The sequence below is a fragment of the Struthio camelus genome, chromosome 1, assembly GCF_040807025.1.
Source record: "Struthio camelus isolate bStrCam1 chromosome 1, bStrCam1.hap1, whole genome shotgun sequence".
NCBI classification, from domain to species: domain Eukaryota; kingdom Metazoa; phylum Chordata; class Aves; order Struthioniformes; family Struthionidae; genus Struthio; species Struthio camelus.
In genome coordinates, this window is record NC_090942.1 from 202,551,019 (window position 1) to 202,578,871 (window position 27,853).

A 27,853-nucleotide genomic window follows, 5' to 3' on the forward strand; every position below is an offset into this window, starting at 1 on the left:
CACACTTGCTGAGGGTGCACTCTGTCCCTTCCTCCAGGTCATTAATGAAAAAGTTGAACAAGACTGGACCCAGTACTGACCCTATGAGAAATGGCATCCAGGATGATCTGCTCCATCATCTTTCCAGGAATCAAGGTAAGGCTGACTGGCCTGTAGTTTGCTCAGTCCTCCTTCTTGCCCTTTTTGAAGACTGGAGTGACAAAGGCCAACAGAATGTATGAGGACAGAATTTTCCTTCACTTTAACGAGGGCACTACCTCACAAGAAACTTTCACTAAATTTGAAAAAACTTGGCTATCCTAAAGATCTCTACACCTTCATTAGACCAAGCTGAAAATTAGCTGCAAAGTCAAAAAAAAAAAAAGGGAGTAGCAATGTAGTAGTGAACATACACTAGAATTCCATCAGCTTTACTCATTAAGAAAATAATATTAAATCCTAATAAAATACAAATAGATACATTTAACAGGGTAATATTTCATGTAGCTTTTAAAAACAGCTTGTACTTATTCCCGCCTTCTTAACATTTTCAGTTGTAATGGTCAGTTCAGAGACCATCATTTTCTATAAAAAGACCCTTGTTCTTCTCCATGTGCAAAGCTTCATACCCACCTAAACTGAATTTCATCTGCCATTTTCCTTTCCAATCATTCAGTCTTGAAATGTCCTTCAGCAGAGTCAAAAAAGATGGTTGGTGGCAACTTGCAATAGAGCTGCATAAGCAAGTAGCAGGTGACAGGCACTGGGCACTTCCTCCAGTGGGGGACAGAAGCATCCATTTCCTAACCTGATTTGATGTCTTGGGAGTCTTGTTTGCTGTAGGATCAGATCCAGGATGTTGCAGAGCAACTACTGAGGCTCATCTGGCCTTGTGCTATTATTTTGCACTATTACTTGCTCATCATTACTTGCTTCTTCCATGTGTGAAGGACACAAGGACTCAGTGGTGTTCTCAATCCTACCAGTGAAGAAGAAAGGCTCATGTAGGCTTGGACACATCCTGCCTGCCAACACCTAACTGCATAGCTAGTGTCACAGCCAGAGCTTTGGCACTTATGACCATAGGATCCTCTTTGAGGAGAGCAAATTACTCAGAACAGATGTGATCTTTCTTACCAAGTGGGAAAAAGGATCTTTACCAAAAGGCTTGCAAACTTAGTGAGTAAGGCTCACTAGGTACATTGGGGAGGGTTGCTATAACCTTAAGAGTAGTGAATACATGGGGGGCAGCAAAGAGGCATCTGGGATTAGCATGATAGAGGAGACTCTTGCCCTTTTCCCATAAAAGCAGCATGACTGGGGCCCATCTCCAGTGTCTATACGTGAATGCACACATAATGGAAAATAAACAACAGCAATTAAAGTCCATGCACAGCTGCAGAGCAGTGATTCCAGTGGAATTACAGAGATACGGTTGCACAGCTCGTGTGATATGAGTGCTGCAATGGATGGATACAGACACCCAGGAGAGAGAGACCAGGAACACAAGCAGAAAAGCTGCACTATGTGTAAAGGGGTGATTCAAATGCATGTAGCTTTGCTTTGGAAAAGATGATGAGACTTTTAAGAGTTTAGGGGGTCAAGTTCAAAGGTCAGACAATACCATGCTAAAACTCCACTACAGACTGCCTGAGTAAGAATAACAAGTTGACAAAGACTTCTTTAGACAGCTGGGGGAAACCTCACAAGGAAAGGCCCTTTAATCACTCTAATATCTGCTGTAAGAGCAATACTGCTCGCCACAAGCAATTCAGGAGACTTCTGGAGTATGTTACAGATTTCATAGAGATTGTAGAGATTTTTGTTTTCAATATAATATTCAATTCTGTATTGCAGTAACACCATTACATGAGGAATAAATAAACTGTATTATGTACAATTCCATAAAAATTAATTTCTCTTCAAACTGAAGAGAAATTAATCTGAATTGAAAAACTATCCCTTCATAGAAAGGGAAACGAAAATAATGTCACAATTTTAAGAAAGAGGAAGTCTAGAGGAATAGTTTGCACGTCCTTATAGTGAGAAGTAGATTGCTTGTGTATCTGATAACATGGATGCATGCCATGCTGTTTGAATTGCTATTTGAATGAAGCTTTGGCTTTCAACTACTTCCAGTTTCTCCTTTCCAGTACAGTAATTTTAAGAAATGTAATGTACGGTATCTTAAAAAAAAGAAACATGATCCTTCACCACATAGTAAAGTTATACTTTGCAAACAGGGTCTGGTAGTTTGTCACTTAGAGCTTCAGTGAAGATAATGTTTTTTTGTGCATAACGGAAATTTCATTTCTTAAGGACGAAGACCATTATATGCAAATGAGAGTTGTTTATAGGCCTGTTTTGTGGCCTAAACATCAGAAAACTCAAATATTGGTAGGCATAAACATTAGCAAAACTTATTGGTCATCTATCATCCTTGTTCTGGTTATTTACATATAGGGGAAGTGATAGGTACACCAGAATCACAAAGCTAACGCAGCGTTCAGGGCTGGCGGGGAGCATCAGTCTTGGCTAATGTAGCTGAACAGCTTTCAAGCTGAAAGGCTTGAAATTCTTTAAATATGTGAAGCAAATGAGAGGAATCTTTCTGATGGAAACAAATTATGAAAAATATCTGCTATCACCACCTCGTGTGGATTTCTACCAGACAAACTATACTTTTAAATAGTTATATCTTCTTCTTTTCTAGGTGTGTGATCGTGGATCTTTTCCCTGATAATGGCAACGATCACCAGCAGGTAGAAGATGCATCCTGTAGAAATACTGTTCCCAATGCAAGTCATGCTTTTCTTGGGAGAGAGCTTTCAGCAAAAATCCTTTAACATTATCCACAATGTTGTTCTCAGGAAAAGTATTCCCTCCCCCCAGTGCTGTGAAGAAATACTCTCTGTGAGAGCAAAGAGAAACAGCTCTGTTTGAATACATACGTAAATAAGCATTGGCATAACTTTTTCTCTTTTTCCTGTGCTGCTTGTTACTGTTACGAAAATGTTACTTCTGGGAAAGATGCTGTTATCTCTTTAGAGGCTTTCTACCAGTTCATGCAGTAGACTTCAATAACAATTACAGATCTGATAAAAATACTGATAACTACTTTCTCCTGTACAGTTCTACACTGGAAAAGCAGCGTATGCAAACTTGCTGAATGATTTCACATAGCGAATGGAGATATAGTGATATTTTGTGATGCATTTTTTGAATACTGAAGCGAAAATACACTGAAGAAACAAGGAATGGAACTTGAGGCAGAAGCTTCATGTCTTTCCTTCCTAAATCAAGTGATTTATGACAGATTTAGGCTTTAACAAATGTGAAAGAATTATTTGACCTTGCATTTAGAAAGCCTTAATTGTGAACATTTCAAAAGAATGCATATGCAACTAAACTTAAAGAATTGAAAATCACTTTCCTTTTCAGCAGGGAGGTACACACAATGTTTTCCTAAGTAAACTGTGTCTCATTACGTATTTTGCATCTCCGATTTTTTCTGATGAATTTTTATTGTAAATGACCACAAACCGACGAGCTTCTGTTGCACTGCAGCCCTGATCATAACAGCTTTAGTACTCAATTTACAGAAGACAAAACAGATTAATTTAAATGTTTATTAGACATATAAGGACATCATCAAAAGCCGTGTGCTGCAGAAGCCTTTTTTGGTGAGGTTGACTTTAAATATTTAGGCAGCAACTGACTCTATGTTTCTTAGTGACTATGACAAAGCAATAATGTAACAAAAACAGAAGATGATGTAACACAGTAAAACATATGAATATTACTTTTGATACATATGCCACCGGTTGGATTAAAACCAATAGCAAGGAACTAAAAGAGATAAAATAAACAGCTTATCTTTCAATTAGCTGCAAAAATAAATGAAGCCTAAACAAAACCCAGAAATGCAAGCTAAATATGCATGCATTACAAAGTAAATCAAGAGAAAATCTCTCATTATGATATAATATATATATTCTTTGTATCTCAAAGTAGTATTTTTCACAGAAAATATTTTATTTATGGAAATAAATGGCTTGAGTTCCCCGCTTTAGGAAACTCAAAACCAATTCCTGTTACGACAAGAGAACAAGTACATTGCAGTGTCCACAAAATACGTGTCAAGTTTCTAAAGTCATCTTTTGGGCGTACATGGGGAAAGACATCTATACACAGCACATTTATAACTTTTCCTTTTTCTCAAATTAGGCAGCTTCTTTGCTAATGATTTGCACACAACAGTGCTTAACATGTCAATCAGTCTGTGGTCTGAGATTTTTCTGTCTGTACCAAAAAATGACCCGGAAGATAAAAAGATGATATCATATTATTATAACAGGAAAGTTTAATAACAATATCACTATGCTAATTTTTGGCTGCTCAGACCAAATTTATATTTACACTGACTTACAAACATGAATGCATGCTTATTTTATAGTCTATCATCACTGTATAGTAAAGCTGAAAATCATACAGCTGGTAAATGAAATACTGTGAGTAGACCCTTGGGGATAAGAGAAAAAGGTTAAGTAGTGGGAACGCTCAGGAAATACATGAAACTCAATGAGATTGTAACATAGGGAAAGAAAGTGCAATAGGAATGCTGACAGGCCACAAAAAAAAAAGGAAAAGGTAGCCAAAGATGGAATCTTGTGATAACGCAAAGAAAGAATAATTTAGTTCTCTGCTGCCTATGCTTTCTTCATTTTATGATACAGCTATTTATATGCTTCATTTATTAAATAACTCAAAATCAAAGCTTATTGCTAGCAAAGTTTCTGAACTCTGGTTCTGAATTTTCTCATGAGTTAAAAGTGTATTTTGCTAGGAAACAGAGATTTCTGATACAACCAGCACGAAAGTAAATTTAATATTCTTAGCATTGTAGCTGTTTTCAATACGGTTAAAGGGATATGGCTTTATCTTTCATGAACATGACTAAACATATTAACAAAGTTAAGTTAATAAAACAAACCATAAGCTGTGAATCATAGCACTATCAATTCAATCAATGTTTAACTAAAAGCAAAATAAATAGAAGATATGAAAGTAAATGAAAAAATCTAAGTACTTTTCACAAACTGAGAGATTTTACCACCAACAGATCATCAATGAAATATACAATTCAGAAAGAATTTGGGGTACTCAGATAAACACAAAAAGTGATTTAATCAAATACGGCTTATAAACAGTCTTCTCTATTATTACAATGCATTAAAAAAAGTCTTACACAACTTCTTGAATATAAGAACTCCATTTCTACTCCAATTTCTATTTTTCTATTTTTATTATCTTCACATATGCATCGAATCTAGTTATTAAGTAACTCACGAAATATTTTGCAAAAATTTCATGGAAAAAGAAACATACTATTTCATAGTGCAGTTCTATGTTTAAACAAGATAACAGTTTTCAGAAGCTTCACTCTTCAATACTTTAATTAAGTGGAAAATACCTACTGGAACATATCAAAGCTAAAAGTAGAATGTGAGGCAAGGCAAGATTTGTGGGAAAAAAGCAGCGTCTTTTAGTCTACCAAACAGTAGGACTGAAAAAAGTAACCAAGTTTCTGGCACACAAGCCCCTTTTCAGATGTATTTGAGCATTTGAGATCAGAAAAATAGTTAAAATATACAATAGCCTGAAAAGTAGTAATACCATGAAACGCTTACCATCTCCTAGCTTGGTCTTGCTGCCCATAATACATAAAACTTGGCTCTATTTACATAAAACTCCATACTACATCCATCCATACTACATAAAACTTGGCTCTTGGTCTCCTCTGAGTCAGCTTTCACCTCTTTAGCCCTCAAATATGATTGCATTTTTGCTGAACCGAAATACATGTTACAAGCCTTGGGGCTTTGCCTGAAGGTACAAAGCTCACAAGGTATGCTATTTGAGAAATACGGAGGGAATCAAATAGGGAAGCTGGCTCCATGCTGACTTTCGGGAGCGTTCACAGTATTCTTCTCTCTCTCTCCCCCTCTTTGTCTGCATTCAGGCTAACACCAAATCCAAATTCTTCTTTCTCCGCATGGTAAAATCTGTCTTATCATTTTCTTATCCCTACTGCAAAAACTTTCATTCAAACAAACAGTAACTACAGACATTTCTACCAGCCTCCTTAATACCCTCTTGTGATTTTTTAGCCCATAGAGAATGCTGATATTAAAACAATCCTCCCTGTTAACTTATTGGCTTTAAACTCTGAATCTGTCCATTTCCACCTTTGTATTTTCAAGTTTAATATTAGAATCACTTGTTACTGTTACGTACTTATTTTTCTCTTTTATTTTCTTGTTTTGCTCACCTTCTCTAGTCACCCACCCAAGAGAGCAGAAATGTCTGTTTATGCTATAAACTTAATGCCTTCTCATGTATCATCTGAGACATACAACAATTCCTGACTTGCAGGCAGCAGTATATAGCACTGGTGCAAAGTTTGCAAACAGATTTTGAGTGACTTAGCAAGGCCAAGAGACAAAAATGGTAGCATTTGAGAAAGACACCAAATTGAAGAGGGACCTATCAGCTCCTGGTTTAATTGAATTCTGAACTCAGAGGGATTTTGGACCCATTGCTTTGCTCAGAAGAAAGACATGGCTTGGTGGTTCTACTATCATGATGAATTTGGGAAAGAAAAAACAAAATAGCATTCCATCCTTCTAACTCTGCTGAGCTCTCCTCTAATTCACCTATGCCACTCTCTAGGAAATCTAAAACATGTTAATGTAATAGCAATAATGGAAATAATGAGAATTGGACAATGAAAGTATTTTAAATATCCTAAAAAGTTTTTCCAATTATTGTAACAAACAAGAAGAGCACAGTGGGTCGAAGTGAAAAAAATAAGGAAGTAAAAAGACAAGCGTTCTTGAGATGATTAACTAATAATTATTTTAATGAGTTAATAATGGAAATGACTAAGAATCCTTGAAGCAATTAAGCAATAAAGTGTTTTTAAGCTGAAAAAAATTGGAAACTAAACATAAGCAATTAATTACAAGGGAATCAACAAGAATTAGTTCAACAGAGGATCTTTGAGCAATTCATCACTTAGTTCAACATGGGATCTTTGAAAAGGGAAACCATTTCAACAGTGATTACCACAACAATGAACCCAATGTCCAGTAAATCAGCTGTCAATTAAAGGAACACTGTTACCTCAATTATCTTTTAATAGCCTCATTTCCTAAAAATTCTAATTTCTGATATTTCTTACAAAGTGCTTATGCTGATTCATTGCAAAAGGAAAAACACTTAAAAGAAATTGTGAAACTGAAAATATATGAAATATTTTCAAATAAATAAAGCCAATAAAAAACAAAGGAAAACTGTTTTTTTTTTTCAGTTGTAACAGTCTAAAGGCTGATCTCATAGATAATATTTCCAATAAATATAACTTTTTATTCTGATAGCCTCTCTTTAAATAATTAATCATTAAGAAAATGGGGAGATGAAAGCATTCTATGTATATGATTGTAAGCACTTTGCGAACATTATTTGATGTTAAAAATAACTCAGCAATCTTTCCTGGTATCATAACTCAATCTGTTGTCAATATTAGTTGTGCAAGAAAAATACAAGGATCCTAACAGAATCATACTTTTTTTGATTACGTTTGACAATCAGAGGATGAAAGACTTCCCAAGACAGAAGTTATATTTGGATTATCATATTATCTAGTCACTAATTTACCTGAACTCCATAAAGTAAGCTGAGCTTGTTCAAAGGGAAAGCAGAGAGCTACACATCCTGATTTCAGGCAAAGTGATGAATTAATTATGTAATGCTAGTGGGAATGCTAGTGGGAATGCTAGTAGTCTTTTCTATGCCATTTTATATGTTTGACACTAGAAGGACGGACATGCCATTGGACCTCCTAAATCTGGAAGAAGGGATGCTTCGGCTGTGGAAATGAGGAACATCTTCCAGTGGTGTTAGGAAGATTTTAAAGCATTTTTTAATGCAGAAGAGTGCATAATAGATCAAATCTTCAATGTAACATTCTGATGTAGTATTACATCATCATTATTTATATGACTTAAATTTGACTGCAATATCTTTAATTCTGCTGAATAGCACATTGTGCTACGAAGCCACTGGGGTAAGGTATGACTAAGTATGTATAACAGCTATCATGATCTATCTTAGGAAATAAATATTTCATATTCTTTCATCTATTTGAACAGAAAAAAAATCACCTGTTGTTGTGGATTTGTAAGCTCCCTGCTTTGCACCTTCAAACTAACTCTCTTTTTGTAAAAGGCAAGCATAACAAAGCTAGAAAGAGAACGACTAAGAAAGTCCAATATGGTCAAAGGACCCAAAAGGTATGTTAGAATATTGCTAGCTACCATTCTCCAATGATGCGTCACATTTGGTAAACTGTAATGACATCTTCACACTGAAAGCAGGCATGAAATATGTGACACAGTTGCTTGGGTCAGCTAGCAAGACAATCAGAGAAATAATGAAGACCAGTAGATAAGAATTAATAATAGAATATAATTAATATTATTAATTATAAAGAATTAATAATAGGGAGTATTTAGAAACATCTTTCTGAACAAATTCTGAGAAAATTTAGGCTGTAATGGACCTTTGCAGATCATCTATTACAGTTCAAAGCTGAGCTGGAATGTACCGTTGAATGTTGCCTGCTGGCTATACTCTTGCTAATGCTGGCCAACATGCGGTTAGGGTTCACTGCCATAACAGCGCATCACTGACTCAGGTTTATTCCAGCGCATATGTTTTTAAGAACCATTTAAACCTAATCTGCTCTCAGCTATCTGAAAAGTCTGCATGACAAGTTTTTTATTTACCTACTACTGCCCCTTACTTTCACCTCCTTTTTCTCAAAACTAAGGAAAGTGGAAGCAGTGGGACTTTGCACATGTGTTCTCTTTTGTCAGTAGCTATCACTAACACAGGTTGCAAGCTTCTCTGAGTAGATATAGTAGCTTGGAAACTGAAAGCTGGACCTCCTTGAGACCTTAGCTTGAAGCAGAGGCTGACCTACGCTATACAGCCAACCTTTTCTCAGAGTCAGTAGTATCCTGGACTCATAACCGTGATGCAAAAAGTCTCTATTGGAAAAAACTGCGCCAAGAAGAGGTACTAAAATTCCTTTTCTTCCTCAGAGCACTGATCATACAGCAAATATACAAGGGGCAACTCAAGAATTTTGACAGGCATTGCTACAAGATAGTTCCACATGAATATCTCATTATTGAAAATATGTATGTGATTCTTACAGACAGCCTTAATGAATATATATATGCACACCCATATGTAAACAAACGTGTTATGTCTTAGTGACAGGCATATGCTTTATAGCTAACATCAGTAACAACCAACACCTATCACATACCACCTTCCATTTTTAAAAATACTGAAGTCCTTTTTAAAATATTCTTCTTTACATTCTTACACAGACGAACCACTCCATCCACCACAGAAATATAATCAGCCATAGCATGAAATACAGTCACTGTTTAACAGCTTTTGGTAGATACTCAGAAAGGTTTAATGAGAAGACTAACTCAGGTACCCAGAATTACAGATGAAGTAAGTACTGAGAACACAGCTACCAAAGCTCAAAATGTAGTCAGGATATTGAATTGACCTGTCACCAAGACTGCAATGATGCTTTTAGCCAAGTTTAATAAAGAAACAAGATTTATGCGGTCCAACTCTATACATGTGTACCATCTGTCGCCCATTCCACTCCCTTTTCCACAATAGTTTTTGAGCTTCCTGGACAATTTCAAACAAATTCAATAGACAAGTAAAGGTCTCAGAAAGATTACATTCCTACAAACTTTATAAAAATGAGCGAGAACAGAGAAAAAGAAAGCCCATTAATGTCTCCACTGAGAGACTGAAATGGGCAAGAAGACTGTCACCTCTTGTTAGATATCAGAAAATTTATTTAAGAGAAAGACCTTGTAAACGTCTCTGTCATGGAAGACCTTATGTCACTGCTTGTTAAGCTTCTAAGAGAAACAACTTTGGAATAAATCCACAGGAAATCCAGCTTATTTAATTCCAAGTCATGAAAATAATTAATAACTATAAGAGGTCAGGACTCGGGATTTATAACTCATGCAAAAGGCATTATTTTTCACAGGAAGGAATACATCTAACAAAGCTATTCAAGGAAGAATATGTGCACCCTGACATTTTTGGTGTCTTTTGATAATGGCTTGGATTTGTATGAAGCAATATATCCATTCCTTCTTTTCAATTGTTCCACCAAAACTCTTTTCCCATAACTTAAAAAGTACATTTTTCAGGATGATCCTCAACTTTAATTATAGTTACACATATCTGTATAGGATGACTATTACAATTTCATATTGTTATTGAAGCCTTATAATTATGAATAAAAATTAAAACATAACCTAGTTTTAACTACTCAGTTTTTGACCAGTAAAAAGTTGCATATTATTAGCAGAGATATAAAGGTTTAGAAAAAAGATTTCTTAAGACAGTGGAGAAACACCAAATCCTTGTCTCCCTCCTTTAGGACAGTCTTTTAAATATTCTCCCCTCCCCCCCAGCACTGGGCTTAATTTAGAAGCATTTACTTTTAATTTAACTCCATGAAGTGGTTCCTTACACTACAGTGGTATCCTAGGATCATTCATTCTTCATTACGTATTTAAAAGAGGTCTGCATCTAATTTGCAACTTTCACATTTGTTTAGAAGAAGATAAATGCCAGCTGACTCAGCTCAGCCGGCATGGCTTCAGTTTTGACTATGCATAGTAAGCAGAACGACCAAAATTTTAACTCATTGCAGAGTTTCAGGACAAAGCTACTATGGCTTACTCGTGGATTACTCACTTTGATGTACCTGCATCAGATGTAATTTGTGTTTGATGAGATGAATTCTATCAGCCACACTTATCTAGGTCCTTTCAGAGACAATGAAGAGAGACTGACACTTCCAGGTCATGATATTTAAGACAGAGATAATGGAATCACCAAAAGAAGCCTAAGAAACTGATATTTATGACCAATTACATTCCTACACTTTGCCAAAGTCCTGTTTTAGGAATGTATGTCCTCGTTCTGATACATGACTAAATATTCAGTGCTAACACCTAACAGAAAGATGCTAAGAATGTTTCACTAAATTATTTGATAATGAGTCAGTAACCCACTGATATCTGGTTAGTTAGTCAGTGAAATCATCCAGGAGGAAATATATGTGGATTTAAGGAGACTACGAGCTTGTTAAAGAAGATCTATATACACATAGTTAGGCACTCCTTAGTAATTCAGGTAAACTTCCAAGAATTTAGAACTGATTTTGAAAACAGTTCTTCAGATAGATAGAAATTTAGTATCACACTGTCAAGGAAAAAAAGGAAAAGTGTTCAGTAAAAGCAAGGAATCCATTTTTGACTAAATTAAACTTTCAGTATGTGACAGAGAAACTAAGAAAAATTTACTGCTACAAACACTAGAAGCTTACTGCTGCAAATGACATATTTATATAAGAAAGTATAGAAATGTCTCTGAATAGTCATCTGATACTGGACAAAATTTTAGAAGTACTAAAAATTATCATCTTGATATTATAAGTCTATACTGTGCAACTTAATACTGCATTTTATCCTAAAATACTGCATTTATCCTAAAATACTGCATTTTATCCTAAAAATAAGCATATTGAAATTATCAAAGATCAAAATTATAATTACATATACAAAATTAAGTATTAAATTTGTGTCTGGGAAAAAAAACCCTATACAGATAGCAACATGATCCTTAAATGAGGACAGAATCAGCTGAAATGTCACACAGATAATCAGATGGAAGAGAAGCTAAATATACCCAAATATTAAAAAAAGAGCAAAATCAAAACAACTTACTCATTAATATGTTAATGTTATAAGATGCACATAAAAAGTAATTAAAATAATTGTTACTTACCTTAGAGATCTGAAATAATGTGGACTTCGGAATTAACTACAACCAGTCTTTTCCCAAGAGAGAACTGTCTAACTTTTCCACTACTTTCAAATTTGGAGTGGAAGATATTTTAGGCCTGGCCAAATATCACTGGAAGAAAATGTGTTCACATGTTTGGCCATGTCTTACATTCCATCCTCTTGCTCTGGCATACAGACAGAGCTAATTTTAACCTATGACATAAGTGGCTAATTTTACTGCTAAAATTGTTGTGCACTGACTTCAAAAATTAAGTGTGCCACTACGAGATACAACCAATCCATAACGCATATTGAAAGGGCCCAACCTGTTATATATGAGATCACAAATTCCCAACTGCTCTATTAAAATCTGAGAATATGCAGCACCTCACAGGGTTTGGACCTATATACTACTAGTATAGTTAACTTCTAGCAGCACACAGAGTTAAATTAGAAATAAAGGATTTCTTTATTTTCTGCACCCATATGTAATATGTAATGTCCAACAAAAATTAAATAATCATTTTTCTGATAAATTGTAATTTTAATAGTAACATTATTCTAACTAAAATCTATATTAGTTGGTAAATACAGTCTCTTTAAAATGAAAATACATATAATATACTTTAAATAATATATATGAATTTCATATGATTATATTAACAATTTAATTATCAGCTTTTCCTAAAAGTTGTTATCCTTGATATTTAAGAAAAAATGCATATAACACCAAGAGCTTTAAAAAAATACAAAATGAAGTTGCATATTTTATATATTTAGAGACTATATTAGAGAAATTATAAGATATTTTATTCAGTGACATTTTAGCTTTGAGTTTCAAAATGCTGAAACTAGAATTCCAGCCCTGCACTGCTTACATTAGACTGACCACACAAATACTGATTCACAGGCATTTTGTTCAACCCATAATACTTTAGATAAAATCTGTGCTGGTAGTTGTCTGCAATTTAAAAAACATTAAAACATACATTTGTAAGAGATTAAAAGTTTTGTTAACATGTGCTAAGTGAATTATTGCAGTCATTATCCATATGTTCAGACAATTTTATTTCTCAAGGCACAGTGCTTTCTTTATTCTAACTAGAGACTCACACTGTTAGTATGCTTAGGAAGATGAAGCTCCTATCAGACATTCAACAGCTGCAGATCATAAATTTAGGACTGACATAAATCCATTTGATCACAGGGTTACAAGATACTTTTTTTGTTTTATGAATTCTCTGGCCATTAATCCTTTATCAGACTGTTTATATACACAAATGGAGTAGTTCATTTCTACATAAAAGGTATCTGACAAAAATGACAAATATTTTTAATATAAAATACCTATAAATAAAATTTCCTTAAACAGCTTTTATATTTAATCTCTTGGATTTATGAAAGATAAATGTATGCATGTAAAGATGATGTAAGCATCTGTGTATTGTATTAACATCAAAGCTTTTCTTTATCTGAAATTCCTTGTAAGTATTAGACAAGAAACCTGTAAGTGTCACACAGTTTTGAAGGGCTCAGTACAGTCACTATTTAGGCGATTGAGTGTTCATGTCCAGCAATTTCCTGAAAAATTATTTATCTATTCCTGGAGATAAGCAGAGGATCACATAAAATTGGGCAGCGACATTTTAACTTCATTTTAATATATGTTTCCTTTTGGCATATTTGTAATCATTTGATTTCTCAGTTCATAAAAAAAGATTGCTTGGCATAGTGCCCAGCTATAGAAAGGGGTTAGATTAAATCACTCAGTAGCTTTCTTTGTGGACAAAACTGCTGTATTTTCTATGCGTGATTACTCCTCTTGGTCTCTATTTCTGAGATATCTTTTGTCTGCTCTTATACCTATCTAATATCTGCAAAGTAAAAATTAAAAAAATGAAAAAGACAAATAAATACCTCAGTTAGTATCTTCTCAAGTGCTCATGAAGTAGGACTGGAGCAAGAATGACTGTCAGTGAGTCCTGTATCATCTGAAGATAGCTGCCTTCCTATTTAAATGCAAAGAAGGAAAAGAGAAAGGAAAGGAAAATTTTTCATGAGTATGGGAAAAGAACAAGATATATTCCTGAACTGCTCTTATGACTATATTAATAGACACTGTCTTTCAGGTGATGGTCCAGCATCCCCCAAAATTAAAATTATGGAACGCAGACAAGCAAATAAAATGGTGAACACCCAAGTCCTATTTTGGCTGCAAATGTTCATGTTAATATAGTTTATAGGGAATGGGAAATAAATTTTAGTTCAAAATCTATGTGAAAAATAATGAAAATAATTTTATTGCAATATTAAAATTCCATCTACTATTACAATGTATCAGTGAAATGAACAGTGACTTCCATTAGGTGATATAATTTCACGTGTATGAAAACAAGCTCTTCCTCTCACTCAAACAGTTATTTCCACAGTTCACAAACCCTGAAGTCCTGTTCCTCACCACAGACCAACATTTGGATTTTGAAAGTCAATAACTCACTACTTAGCCCTGGAAAGGTAACTAAGCAAATATTGATCTTCCAGCTTGCCAAGGCCCTCTCATATTAGTACTTGACTAACTAGAAGATACTGCAAAATGATGCCCTGCAGAACAATTGAAAAACATATGTAAAGTGTGTTTTCACTGTTTCGCCACCAAAGGAGTTCAAATTTTTTTTTACTACAAGTTACAATTTTAACAAAAATTCTGTGTACACCTACCAGATTTCAGCAACACTTACCCCTCCTCAAAGTATAAGACAACAAAATGGTAGAGAAGACCAGTTTAACTAAAGAAGTCACAGAAGCCATTTGGTCCTATCTGTACCAACTTTTCTCACTTATTCAGATAATTTTCAAGACTGTGACATGCTTAAGGAGTGCTTAAGGGTTAAGTTTAAGGGTTTTATTAAACAAAGAGCATTCAAGGTAAAAAAATATTCTGGTCTTTATGGAAAACAGGGTTTACCTTAGAAATAAAATACTGTAGAATATGAATTTTATAGTTCATTATAATAAAAATAATAAAAAACAAAGAAATAAAACTAAAACTAATTAGTTTTACTTTAAGGCTCCATGTTAGGTTTTCTCCAACTATTTGTCAAAAGGAGGTATTTATCTGCAAAGATTTATGGTCTGTAGTGAGCAAAGACATTCTAAGGAAGAATCTGGGCAAGGAAGAAAGTATCTGACTAGTACTGGAATTATGTCTTTACCTCATTACAGTATCTCTCTGTGGCCTCTAAAATCAGTCATTCTCAATAACTCTGTCTCTTCAGAAGAAACGAAGAAACTCCAAGTTTCACATATCGTGAGAATTGCATTGTAAGAGATATCCCTTTTCATAATTAATAACGAGGTGAATTAAGGATAAAAGTAATGTACTGTTGAACTATGGCAACTGTTAACAACTGGCAAACAGTAAACGTGGCTAAAATTAAGTGTGTAAGGATGTATAACTGCAGATGAAACAGAAGTTTGGCCATACGGACTATTTCAAGACACCTTGATAAAGGTTCAGATAAAATTCACAGTGATAGCAAGTTAATAATAAAAGAGTAGACACTTTGGAAAGGTGGAATTCACATGCAAATACATATCTATTCGAATTACCAAATGGAAAAACAAAACCAAAATAAAACAAAAAACCACACAATCCCCTAGCAATTACATGGATAATTTTATTAATTTGACAGAAAATGCAAAAGTAATCAGTCACTAGAAATCACAGAATCGTTTAGGTTGGAAGGGACCTCTAGAGATCATCTAGTCCAACCTCCCTGCTCAAGCAGGGTCACCTAGATCATATTGCCCAGGATCACATCCAGACGGGTTTTGAATATCGCCAGGGAAGGAGACTCCACCACCTCTCTGGGCAACCTGTTCCAATGCTCTGTCACCCTCACAGTCAAGAAGTTTTTTCTCAGGTTCAGATGGAACTTCCTGTGGTTCAGTTTCTGCCCGTTGCCTCTTGTCCTGTCCCTGGGCACCACGGAGAAGAGGCTGGCCTCATCCTCTTGACATCCTCCCTTCAGATACTTGTACACGTTGATGAGATCACCTCTCAATCTTCTCTTCTCCAGGCTGAACAGGCCCAGCTCCCTCAGCCTTTCTTCATATAGGACATGTTCCACTCCCATTATCAGCTTTACGGGCCTTTACTGGTCTTGCTCCAGTAGCTCCATGTCTCTCTTGTACTGGGGAGCCCAGAACTGGACACAGTCCTCCTCAGCCCAGGGCTGAGGAGAGGGGCAGGATCACCTCCCTCCACCTGCTGGCAACACTCTGCCTCATGCACCCCAGGAGACCATTGGCCTTCTTGGCCACAAGGGCACATTGCTGCCTCATGCTTAACTTGGTTGTCCACCAGCACTCCCAGGTCCTTCTCTGCAGAGCTGCTTTCCAGCAGGTCAACCCCCAGCCTGTCCTGGTGCATGGGGTTATTCCTGCCTAGGTGCAGGACCTTGCACTTGCCTTTGTTGAACTTCATGAGGTTCCTCTCCGCCCACCTCTCCAGCCTGTCCAGGTCCCTCTGAATGGCAGCACAGTCTTCTGGTGTGTTAGCCTCTCCCCCCAGTTTTGTATCCTCAGCACACTTGCTGAGGGTGCACTCTGTCCCTTCCTCCAGGTCATCGATGAGTGAGTTGAACAGGACTGGAGCCAGGACTGACCCCTGGGGGACACCACTAGCCACAGGCCTCCAACTTGACTCTGCGCCATTCACCACAACCCTCTGAGCTCTGCCAACCAGCCAGTTCTCAAGCCACCTCACCGTCCACTCGTCTAGCCCACACTTCCTGAGCTTACCTAGGAGGATGTGATGGGAGACAGTGTCCAAAGCCTTGCTGAAGTCCAGGGAGACAACATCCACTGCTCTCTCCTCATCTACCCAGCCAGTCATCCCATCAGAGAAGGCTACCAGATTGGTCAAGCATGATTTCCCTTTGGTGAATCCATGCTGACTACTCCGGATCACCTTCTGGTCCTCCACATGCTTAGTGAGGACCTCCAGGAGGAGCTGTTCCATGACCTTTCCAGGGATGGAGGTGAGGCTGACAGGCCTGTGGTTTCCTGGCTCCTCCTTCTTGCCCTTTTGGAAGACTGGCGTGACATTGGCTTTCTTCCAGTCCTCAGGCACCTCTCCTGATCTCCAGGACCTTTCCAAGAGGATGGAGAGTGGCCTAGCGATAACATCCGCCAGCTCCCTCAGCACTCGTGGGTGCATCCCATCGGGGCCCGTGGATTTATGGATGTCAAGTTTGGACAAAAGATCTCTAACCTGATCCTCCTCCACCAAGGGAGAGTCTTCCTTTCTCCAGCCTTCCTCTCTTGTCTCCAAGGCCTGGAATTCCTGAGGACTGGCCTTAGCAGTGAAGACTGAAGCAAAGAAGGCATTCAATAACTCTGCCTTCTCTGTATCCTTCGTCACCAGGGCACCCGCCCCATTCAGCAGCGGGCCCACGTTTTCCCTAGTCTTCCTTTTGCTATTGATGTATTTGAAGAATCCCTTCTTGTTGTCCTTGACATCTCTTGCCAGATTTAATTCCATCTGGGCCTTCGCCTTCCTTGTCGCATCCCTGCACACTCTGACAACGTCCCTGTATTCCTCCCAAGTGGCCTGTCCCCTCTTCCACATTCTGTACACTTCCTTCTTCTGTTGGAGTTTTGCCAGGAGTTCCTTGCTCATCCATGAAGGTCTCCTGCCCGCTTTGCTCGACTTCTTCCTCAGAGGGATGCACTGCTCTTGAGCCTGGAGGAAGTGATGCTTGAATATTAACCAGCTTCCTTGGACCCCTCTTCCTTCTAGGGCCCTACCCCATGAGATTCCCCTAAGCAGGTCCCTGAAGAGGCCAAAGTTAGCTCTCCCGAAGTCCAGCATTGCAATCCTACTCATTGCCCTGCTCCCTCCTTGTAGGATCCTCAACTCCACCATCTCATGGTCACTGCAGCCAAGGCTGCCCCCAACCTTCACCTCTCCAACTAGACCTTCTTTGTTCGTTAGTACAAGGTCTAGCATTGCACCTCTCCTCGTTGGCGTCTCCACCACCTGAGTCAAGAAATTATCATCAGTCCTCTGCAGGAACCTCTTTGACTGTTTGTGCCTAGCTGTGCTGTCTTGCCAAGAGATGTCAGGGTGGTTGAAGTCTCCCATGAGAACCAGGGCCTGTGATCGTGAGGCTACTTCCAGCTGTCGGTAGAAGGCCTCATCGATGACTTCCTCCTGGTCAGGTGGCCTGTAGTAAACCCCCACAACAGTGTCACCCATGTTACCCTGCCCTTTAATCCTTACCCATAGGCTCTCCACTTGCTCTCCATCCACCCCGAGGCAGAGCTCCATACATTCTAGTTGCTCCCTCACATAAAGGGCAACTCCACCACCTCGCCTGCCTGGCCTGTCTTTCCTAAAAAGCACGTAGCCATCCATGACAGCATCCCAGTCACGTGAACTATCCCACCATGTCTCTGTAACCGCAACGAGATCATGGCCCTGCGACCGCACACAGATCTCTAACTCTTCCTGCTTATTCCCCATGCTGCACGCATTGCTATACAGGCATTCCAGAGAGCCAGTCAAGCACGCAAGCTTCCCAGGAGAGGTGCAAGAGGATCCTCCATAGCCATGTTCCATGCTGTCTCCCCTGGCTGTATGCACCCGCTGGAGGCATCCTGACTTGAGCGGTGTTTTACTGACTCTCCTGCCACTATACCACTCCCCTTCCCCCATCTTGCCTAGTTTAAAGCCCTCCTTACCAGGCTAGCCAATCTGTTGGCAAAGACACGTGTGCCCCGCTTGGTAAGGTGGATCCCATCGCTCCCCATCAGCTGTTGATCTTCAAACAGGGTCCCATGGTCATAGAAACCAAAGCCCTGTTGCCAACACCAGCGGCGCAGCCAGCTGTTAACTTGGAAAACTCGTCTACTCCTCCTCCTGTCCTTTCCCCTCACAGGCAAGATTGAGGAGAAAACAACCTGGGCTCCCAGACCCTTCACCACCATTCCCAGAGCTCTGAAGTCCCATTTGATGGCTTCCAATTTGCCTTTCGTGTCATTAGTGCCCACATGGAAGATCAGCAGAGGGTAGTAGTCCGACGCGTGGACAAGCCTTGGCAGTCTTTCCACGACATCTCTTATTCTAGCCCCTGGCAGGCAGCAAACCTCTCTGGACAAGAGGTCATGTTGGCAGATAGGTGCCTCTGTCCCCTGCAGCAGGGAGTCACCCACAACAATCACTCGCCGCTTCTTCGCTTCTTCCGGGGGTTCCTGCACGGCACAGGGTCTGCCAGGCCAGTTGCCTCCCTTGGAGCCACGCCCAGCTCCTCCTCGGCTTGGAGGGCACTAAACTTGTTCTTCACAGGCAACTCTTGAGGAGGAGCAAGAGCCTTTCTCCTTCTACGAGAGGTCACCAGCTTCCAGCCCTCTTCCACAGCGGTTATGATGCACCTTTACACACGGTGCTGAGCCCTCTGACAACTCCGCTGCAGTGGGGGCAGGGGACTCCAGGAGCTGAACAGTCTCCGAGAACGCCCTGTCAATCTCCCACTCATCCTCTCGGATGCTACGCAGCCTACTAACCTCCTCCCGTAACTCCTTTATCTGGTGACGCAACTGGTCAACCACAGCACACCTCACACAGGAGAGCTGACTGTCAGCCCAGGCCTCACAGAAAGGCCCCAGGCACTCCCTGCAGCCTGACACCTGCAGGGCTGCATCTGCTGTCTGAGGGTCTGTCTGTTTGGGTTGAAGCCTCAGACACAGCTGATGCAGCACCTCCAGCAGCCACGGGGGAACGTGCTCTGCGGCGTGTCACGACCATGCCCCAGGGAAGGACACACCACTGTGCAAAATGGAGAGGTGCCTTCTTTGCCTTCTGGCACCCTTCTGCACAAACTGCTGCCTCTGTTTGCTGTGCTCTAGGCCTGGCTCTTATATAGGCCTCTGCCTAGCAGTGACTCACAAGGGTGCTTGACCCACCCAATCAGGAGCCACCTGAAACAAAAGCCCCAACTCCCTCTGACCAGGGCAGCCCAGAGAGCTCGTTAGCAGCAGTCCCACCTAGCTAGAACTTCCCAGGAGAAGTTAAGTCAAGGCCCCCTGCAGGAGTCCTTGCCTAGCTCTCCCTTCCTGCTAGCAGCAAGCACTGTCTAGTTCCTCGGGGGTCCCCAGAAAGCCTCCACAGCTTCCAACAAGGCCCACAAAAGGCCCAGGCAGAGCCCAGACACTGCTGCGTCTGTTCGCTGCCTCTGTTGGCTGTGCTCAAATCTAGCTATATTTCTCTGCACTTCTGAGAGCTGAGGAAAAAACGACCAAGTTTTCTTGATTCCTGTTGTTGAGTCCATGTTTGTAAGCTTGAATAAAGATACAACAGAAACATCACTTTTTCACATAAGATTTTTTTTTAGTTCTCCTGACTTCCCACTGCTGTAAGAGGATCTGATATAACATGAAATAAGAATTGTTAGAAACAAAGTTATCTACTGTTTCCCTCCAAAGCATTTTGAACTGGCTCCATTTCCTGTATTTTTTTAAGTTTGCAAGTGACAGGATAGTAGACCATTTTTGGATAGAGTGAGATCCTACAGCTTTCTAAGAATAGAGATAAGGTGCATATCTAGGAAATAATGTTAAGTTCTAAATCTGAACAAAGTAAATTAAGTGAACCAATAGAGAACTTAATCTTTAAATATAAATAGAAGGAAATATTTGAAGACATTCAAATTGAAGACATTCTGTTGTGTCTATTCTGGCTATAAAATTATGACTGTTGTAAATACTTATTTAAGTAAGGTGGAAAAAACTCCAAAAGTAATATTTTAGAATATAAATAAAAAATAGCTTAAGTGGAAAAAGTGGTAGGATCCCAAACGTATAAAGCTTTAAGGTAGACCTGCCTAGACCTTTTCACTATATTGATATCCATATGGAAGTTATAAACAGCGTTGAAACTCAGAATAGTTATTTTTTATTAGAGTACGAACAAGAATATTTAACTTTTAAAAAAGAAAAATCTCAAAATGACTATGCATGATAAAATAAAAATAAAAGGACTTATTTTATACTTGTTAATATATTTTATTTTATAAAAGGACTTACTTATCCAACTGCCTGGCATGTCAAAGCACAGCATTGGGTTAGCTGTAGTAGGATCTTAAGATGTTACCTAGCAATACTGTGAAGGGAAAAAAAACCACCCTCAACTCAAAGTAAATTTGGAATGATTTTGTCCTAGTACAGCATTGTGAGAATGCTGTATCATGGATGAAGGTCAGCTACTGCTGGCTTGAGCAAGACTCAGGAAGAAGACAGGCAGTGGTTTTTTGTTCATATAGAGCAGGGCAGAAGAGTGGAATAAAGCCCCTTTTAATGGGTTCATTCTTTTGTGCACTGCGTTCTTTTCAGTGGCGCCCAGCGACAGGACAAGAGGCAACGGGCACAAACTGAAAAATAGGAAGTTCCATCTGAACCTGAGGAAAAACTTCTTGACTGTGAGGGTGACTGAGCACTGAAATAGAGCGCCCAGAGAGATAGTGGAGTCTCCTTCGCTGGCGATATTCAAAACCTGCCTGGACACGATCCTGGGCAATGTGCTCTAGAGGACCCTGCTTGAGCAGGAGGGTTGGACTAGATGATCTCCAAAGGTCCCTTCCAACCTCAACCACTCTGTGATAATTCTTGTAGCACATTTACTGACAGCTCCATCTGCAAGGACTCTGTGACAGGTAGAACAGTATATTCGCAGTTGACATTCTATACAATGTCAAGTCACTTCTCCAACAGATGTCAAAGCTATTTAAAAAAAAAAAAAATAGAGAACCATGCTTCATGCTCTCTGGTATACCCAAAACATTTCATTTCAGATCACCTATGCTTTATTAAAAACAAAAATATCTCCCCCAAAACTCAAAAAACTTCCAGAGCAGGATAGTCTAGTCTTCTGCCTTGGGATACTTGAATGGTTATCCCAAGAATACAAGTGAAATAAGCAGCTGTTGCCTGTTAGAGCTGGCTGATTGCAACACAAAACTGCCCCTCTATGGCAGAAAAGGTTTCAAAGGCCCTGGAACTTCTGCCTCTGCACTTGTATTCTCATCTTGTAAAATGGTTTGTACAGAAACAGACTGAAGTATGTGATGAATTTGCCACTCTTTTGCTTTCTTCCTATTTTTTCTCTCATTATTCTTGTCTTCTTCCCTACTTACAGATATATCAGCAGTACATTCAGACTAAGAACTATAAATATCACCCGTTACCTCTTATGGTATTTTCATTAAATTTTGTTATTTTTCAGTAATACAATCAATATTTAATTCTGACAGAATAAAGTAGGTACATTTAATCTGCATTTGAAATAAAAGCCTATGATGGAGTAATCACTTTAAATCCTGTGATACAGTGTCCACTTCATTAGTTCAGATAGCTTTTCATTCAGTACTAGCATGGATCCTCGAAGAAAGAAAAGCATGAGAGAAAAGAATCAAGGCACACAAGAAAAATGTTTTATGTTCCCAAAGACTACAGGAAAAGACGAGTGGAGATACGAAGATTACATTGTTCTGGCCAGGACACTGTAACAGGAACCATGGTCCCAGATATCTTTCCCTGACAGATTCAGTGTTCAGAAAGTTTTAATGGATTACAACTTTATATTTAGAGCAACTGAATACTGAATTATTTCCAAAGGAAGAATATGCATTTGAGTTTAATTTTCTTAAAACAGTCATCATCAATAACAGTAATAAAACAAAAAGACTGAGCACTAGTTAAGGATTTATGAGATAAGATATAATGTTGATATAGTGCTTTTTCCTTCTTTGCTAAATAATCGAATAAAGTTATTTTGGGACAATCATTCTGCAGATCGGTATGCATGCTCAAACAAAGAGAATGAGAAAGACTGGCTGTCCAGCTAATATAAATTAAATGAATACATTCTTAACAATTTATAAGGTTTGAAGAGAACTTGATTTGATTTCGCTTCATGGGCTCAATGTTCAAAGTCTCACAACTACCGCCAAAAAACGAACCAAAACGTAAAAGCTAATTGAAGAAAACAGAAAAATAAAAATAGGACGAGACTGAAGGAAGAATTAACATAAGCCTGTATTAGCTAATATTTAAAGTGTGGTTCACTCACCTAGCTAAGTCTTGCTCTAAGAGAAAAGATCATGTTTGTATAAATCAATGAGAAAGCAATATAAGCATACATCAAATCTGTATCCTAAATTTTATTTAGGAATAAGAGAGACGAAAGTTTAAAATATTTCTATTTGACTTACACACACAATTGTAATGAATATTCAGCGTAAAAGAAAAAAGGAATAATGAAGATACAAGTCAGATAAAGTTGCATATGTTTGTATTATCTACTTCTAAACAATTTTTTGTTTTTAATACATAAGCAGAACTTTGAAGTGGATTGCTTAAACTTTTTCTTTATAGTGAGCTCCTCAAAGTAGACTCCACAAAGGTTTTTAACCTCAACCACATCACATAATACATTTTGTTTTTTAATAGTAAAACCTCAAAGCAGCTGGGTAAGGCAGAACATAAAGAAGACAAAAGTTTATAAAAAAATAATGTCTTGCCCATTTCTCTCTGCTCAAAAAGAATCCTTGCTTTCAGACTTGATGTCTGTCACCTCAGTGATTTTTTGAGTTGCAGAAAACTCTGAGGAGTTTCCTCCAGAATCTGGGAAGTTTCCATTTTATCACCTGTGAAATTTGACTCTCAGTTCCCTGCCCTTTTCTCAGCAAGTTATCCTCCTGATTCTTCCTCTGAAATTGCAGGTTCCTAGCCCTCGCTGTGCTTCTCTCTGCCTTTTATAATTGATAGCCTTGCATTTTCTGAAACCTTCTTTCCCTGAGCACACTTCAATGTCCCTCAGCAATGAACACCCTTCCTTTCTTCCAGAGGGCTTACCTGATTCGGTCTCTCTTCTTAATGGAACACAGCAAGTAAGAAGAACAAAAAACCCTGAGACAGGCAGTCTACTGCACCCACCTATATTTATAATAGCATTTTACACAGTAGGATGAATAAATTATTGGGCAAAAGGATAAATTATATTTCAATAGTTCATACAGCATATGTCGTATTATAGCTAGGCATGTCTTCTCTGAAAGCACAGATATTTGTACTATTATTGAATGAAATCATTTATTGCCCACAGCGTAAGACGTCTTCATCCAATAATAATCTCCCACGTTTTTTGATAATCAAGAAAAAGCAATTTTCCTAAAGCATTTTATTTTTCCTTTAAAACTATGCTACAAAACAGTGAATGATTAGTGATTTTCCATTTTACAAGTTGCTGCTGTAAAACTGTCCCAAAGCTGATTATTCTCACTTTAGCGCTCAAAAATCATACTGCACCCTATGACTCACCCAACAAAGAATATCAAGAAAAAAATCTTAACATTTGTGAATATCAAAGCCAGGTGGGTGAGAAAAGGCACAAGAAAAAGTATTTTAGCACTATAAAGCAAATCAGCACAACACAGGTATATATTGGCTATTGTTTTAGAAGATAAAAATATACTGTAATTTGTAGCATTTACATTTTTCACTCTGGAACTGATCTACAAGAGGCTGACTCCCTTACCTTCTAAGTTGCTAAGGTAGCATATAGATATAGAGTCAACCCAATAAAACAGCTTACGGAAAGAATTCCTCACCTTGAACCTTTTCTGTTAACAAAAATGCAGATATATTTAACAGTATAATTCCACTGATGAATTCCTAAGATCGCTCTGTGAAGACTATGTACCAAACCATATCTAAGAATGCCAGACTGATGTACTTTCTGCAGTCTCCTTTCTGAATCAAGATGACTGCCCTCGTTTGGTAGAGAACGGAATCTCAGCCTTTAGCTGAGATCCTCAGAGTTTTTAGCACTTCTGAGGTTACAGAAAGACAAAACGAAGGGAAATGGAAAAGAAACAGAACAACTTTTCTCACCGACCACCACTGCTTTAATAAAATAATTTGCCCTCTCATCACCTTTTCTGTAGGATACACAAACAACTTTAAAGTGTAAGAGTAGAACTGTACAGTAAATCATTTTTAAGAATCTGTTTTGAAGATTTCAACTTGTATAGAAGTAGACCTTAGTACTAAAGGTTAAGTTACAGCCCTTGAACCTTTAGATCTTTTTGGGGCTGCCACTTATTAAAAAGACTGTAAAAATAATTATTAATGTTAATAATATACCCCAACAATTTGTTGATCCTACTGAGATTTTAGCTTTGCCAAAATGCAAGGAGAAAAATTAGGCACAGGAGAAGTGTATTTAATTAGCAACTTGCCATCTGGCATAAGCAAGTAAATTATAAATGTAGCCCTTTTAATATAGAAAAAGCTATAATCAACCGGGGAATTTACCATAAGCTATTTCTTGTTTGATTGAAATGCATACACTAGGTAAGGGGATAGTTTAAGTATCAAATATATTATGGTACTTGTGTTATCCATGAGGCTGAGTAGTAGGTAACTTCAGCAAGCAGAGTAGCCATAGTAGAACTGTTGACTTAGAATTGACAGGTATAAATCAGTAATTTTGGCAGCCTTTAATCTGATACTCTACTTTACTGAGTAAAGTTAGAATATACTGGGAAAATAAATAGTTGAAGCAGATTAAGTAAGAGATAAAAGCATGCATAACATTCTTTTTGGGGTGCTCTATGGAGTAATGTTTATTACGACTAGTCATCCCATTCTGCCAGGCTAGTTTAAAAAAACAACAAGAGCAAGAATAGAAATAGGTGACAAAATGACTCCAACTTAACAGGAGACAACTGGTTTGATTTTAGTACTAAGCAACTTCCAAAAATGTCTAAGTCTCTCCCTATAGTGAGCTTGTCATTTGTAATAGTTTCAGAATTAGTCAAAGTAACAGAAGTGACAGCCAAAAAGGCCTTTTCCCTGTTATTTAGTCAAAATATTTTATATTTTACTTTACATTTTTACTCTTCATGCTTAGGTGGCTTTGCATCAGCTAAAGAGAGAACAGCTTTAACTTGTTTCACATGATCATCGTTTACTCTCTGAATAATTATATTACCTAAGCAAGCTGCCTCATTTTTAGCCGTGTGGTCAAACCACCTAGTCCATCAACTGTTAGAAAACTATTGCAGAACCAAACGTAAGTCCAAGTTGCAGATACACTACCACAACCTCTAGGAAGAAACTGCTTCCAGAAATTCATCAATTCTTTCCCGAGATGGAGATGACTGTCTGAGTATTTTTGTCCTTCAAAGCCAATAAGCACCCAAAATCGGTGTATAAACATGCTGTTTCAGTCAGCTGCAGTACAAACAGAATGGGACCCTTTTATTCACAGTGTAACTACCTACACTAACCAGTTTAACCAGGACTTGCAGCTCTCTGTACCATCTCTAGCACTTTCTAAGGAAGTGTCCTTCATGCTTCCTGGAATCCTGAAAGGCCATAAAAGATGAGCGGTGATGCATGAGTAGTCAGTTCCAAGTCTTTCAGGTTTTCAGAATGTGCACGTACCTCTGGGGCTCTTTTTCTTTAATTACAGTTATTACTTTATAATCAACTGTCTTACTTGCCTCAAAGGATCCTTAAAGTCTGACTAACAAACTTCATCTTGGGCTTAACAGACATATCAGTACTCAATTACTTAATTTTTATATTCTTAAACAAGCTCTAGCAGATACCTAATGTACTTTTTCCTGACTAATGGTGCTTGATGTGCTTGGGTTTTAGGCTTTTCTTAGTCTGAGGACATACTGATCCATTACCAACAGCTAATAGTTCTTATTTCTTACACTATTGAATATTCCTTGGCTGCCTTGCATACGATAGCCCCCAAAGGAGAGGGGGAAAAAAGAAAAAAAAATGAAGCTGCTTTTTAAAGGTAAACATAGTCTGATACACACCTGAGTGCATGTGACTACACATCACAGACTTGCCACACAAGTGTCTACAGGATAGTCATAGGACAGGGCAGGTGAAAAGGAGGATTTTTTAGGCTACTGGAACAGCTCAGGAAGAACAGATCTAGCCAAGAATATATTCAAGTTTTCTCAACGAATAGTACAGAGAGAGAAGTGATACTTTCTCCTCAAATTTTTAACACTGAATCAAGGAGGGACTGGCGTTTTGACAACTGGGGCTAGAAGATAAGTTATCTCCACTTCATGAGTGGTACTAGTTCTGTAGTAATGTTCATTAGACCCCCCCTCACGAGAGTCTCTGAAAAGGTGGTTAACTGAAGACAGGAAAGTCAAGAAAAACAGAAAAGTCAGGGAAGACAGAAACTGAACGTTGTATTTGTGATATCCAGCACCCTGTGGCACATAGTAATAGCACTCATTACAGCTACATGGACAGCCAAGTGACTGCTAAAAGGTGAGAAAAAAACCACCTTGGTGTTACATATTCAGAAACTGTTTGGAAGGAGCTGAATAAAAATGTGTTGCTAGGGAAGCAAGTTCCTTCCTTGAGGAAGATAGTAGTGATGTTTCATATGAAGGCCATATATTGAGATATCAGGACAAGGGCAGAGGGTTAACTACTGTTGGAAAGTTTGACGACACTCCGAGATCAACTCATAGAGGTAATCCCACTGCTGAAAGAGATGGGCCTTGAACAGAGGAGCGTTCTGAAACAACTGCTTTAGTAACCAATCTTAGAATATTGCTTACATCTTCCACCAACTGATTCTACAGAGCACTAATTCAGGTGCATCAGCCCCATATTTTTAATCCCCAGTCCCTGCTGCCTGAGTAAACATCAAGCACAATGAAAACAGATGTCTCTCTGAGGCCTACTGACAAACATAAGCGTAAATGTAAGTTTAAAAGTTCCCAAGTCTTTAATTACCTGGTCTTGTTTGGTCCATATCTGACAAGTCAATTTTCAAAAAGATGCACCAAATTATTATT

At 38.3% G+C, this 27,853-nt stretch overlaps 1 protein-coding gene across 15 annotated transcripts in view; it reads right to left on the reverse strand.

The window, feature by feature from the left end:
- Positions 1-27,853, reverse strand: part of SGCG (sarcoglycan gamma) — a 143,056-nt gene that overhangs the window by 86,805 nt on the left and 28,398 nt on the right. For 10 of the 15 annotated variants that reach the window (XM_068930224.1, XM_068930237.1, XM_068930225.1 and 7 more), the window contains one exon: positions 13,866-13,957. The gene's annotated coding sequence lies outside the window, so the exon portion shown is untranslated. Of the gene's footprint in view, positions 1-11,949; positions 12,079-13,865; positions 13,958-27,853 lie in introns of all 15 variants that reach the window. The other 5 variants (XM_068930234.1, XM_068930230.1, XM_068930233.1 and 2 more) reach the window with 1 other exon arrangement.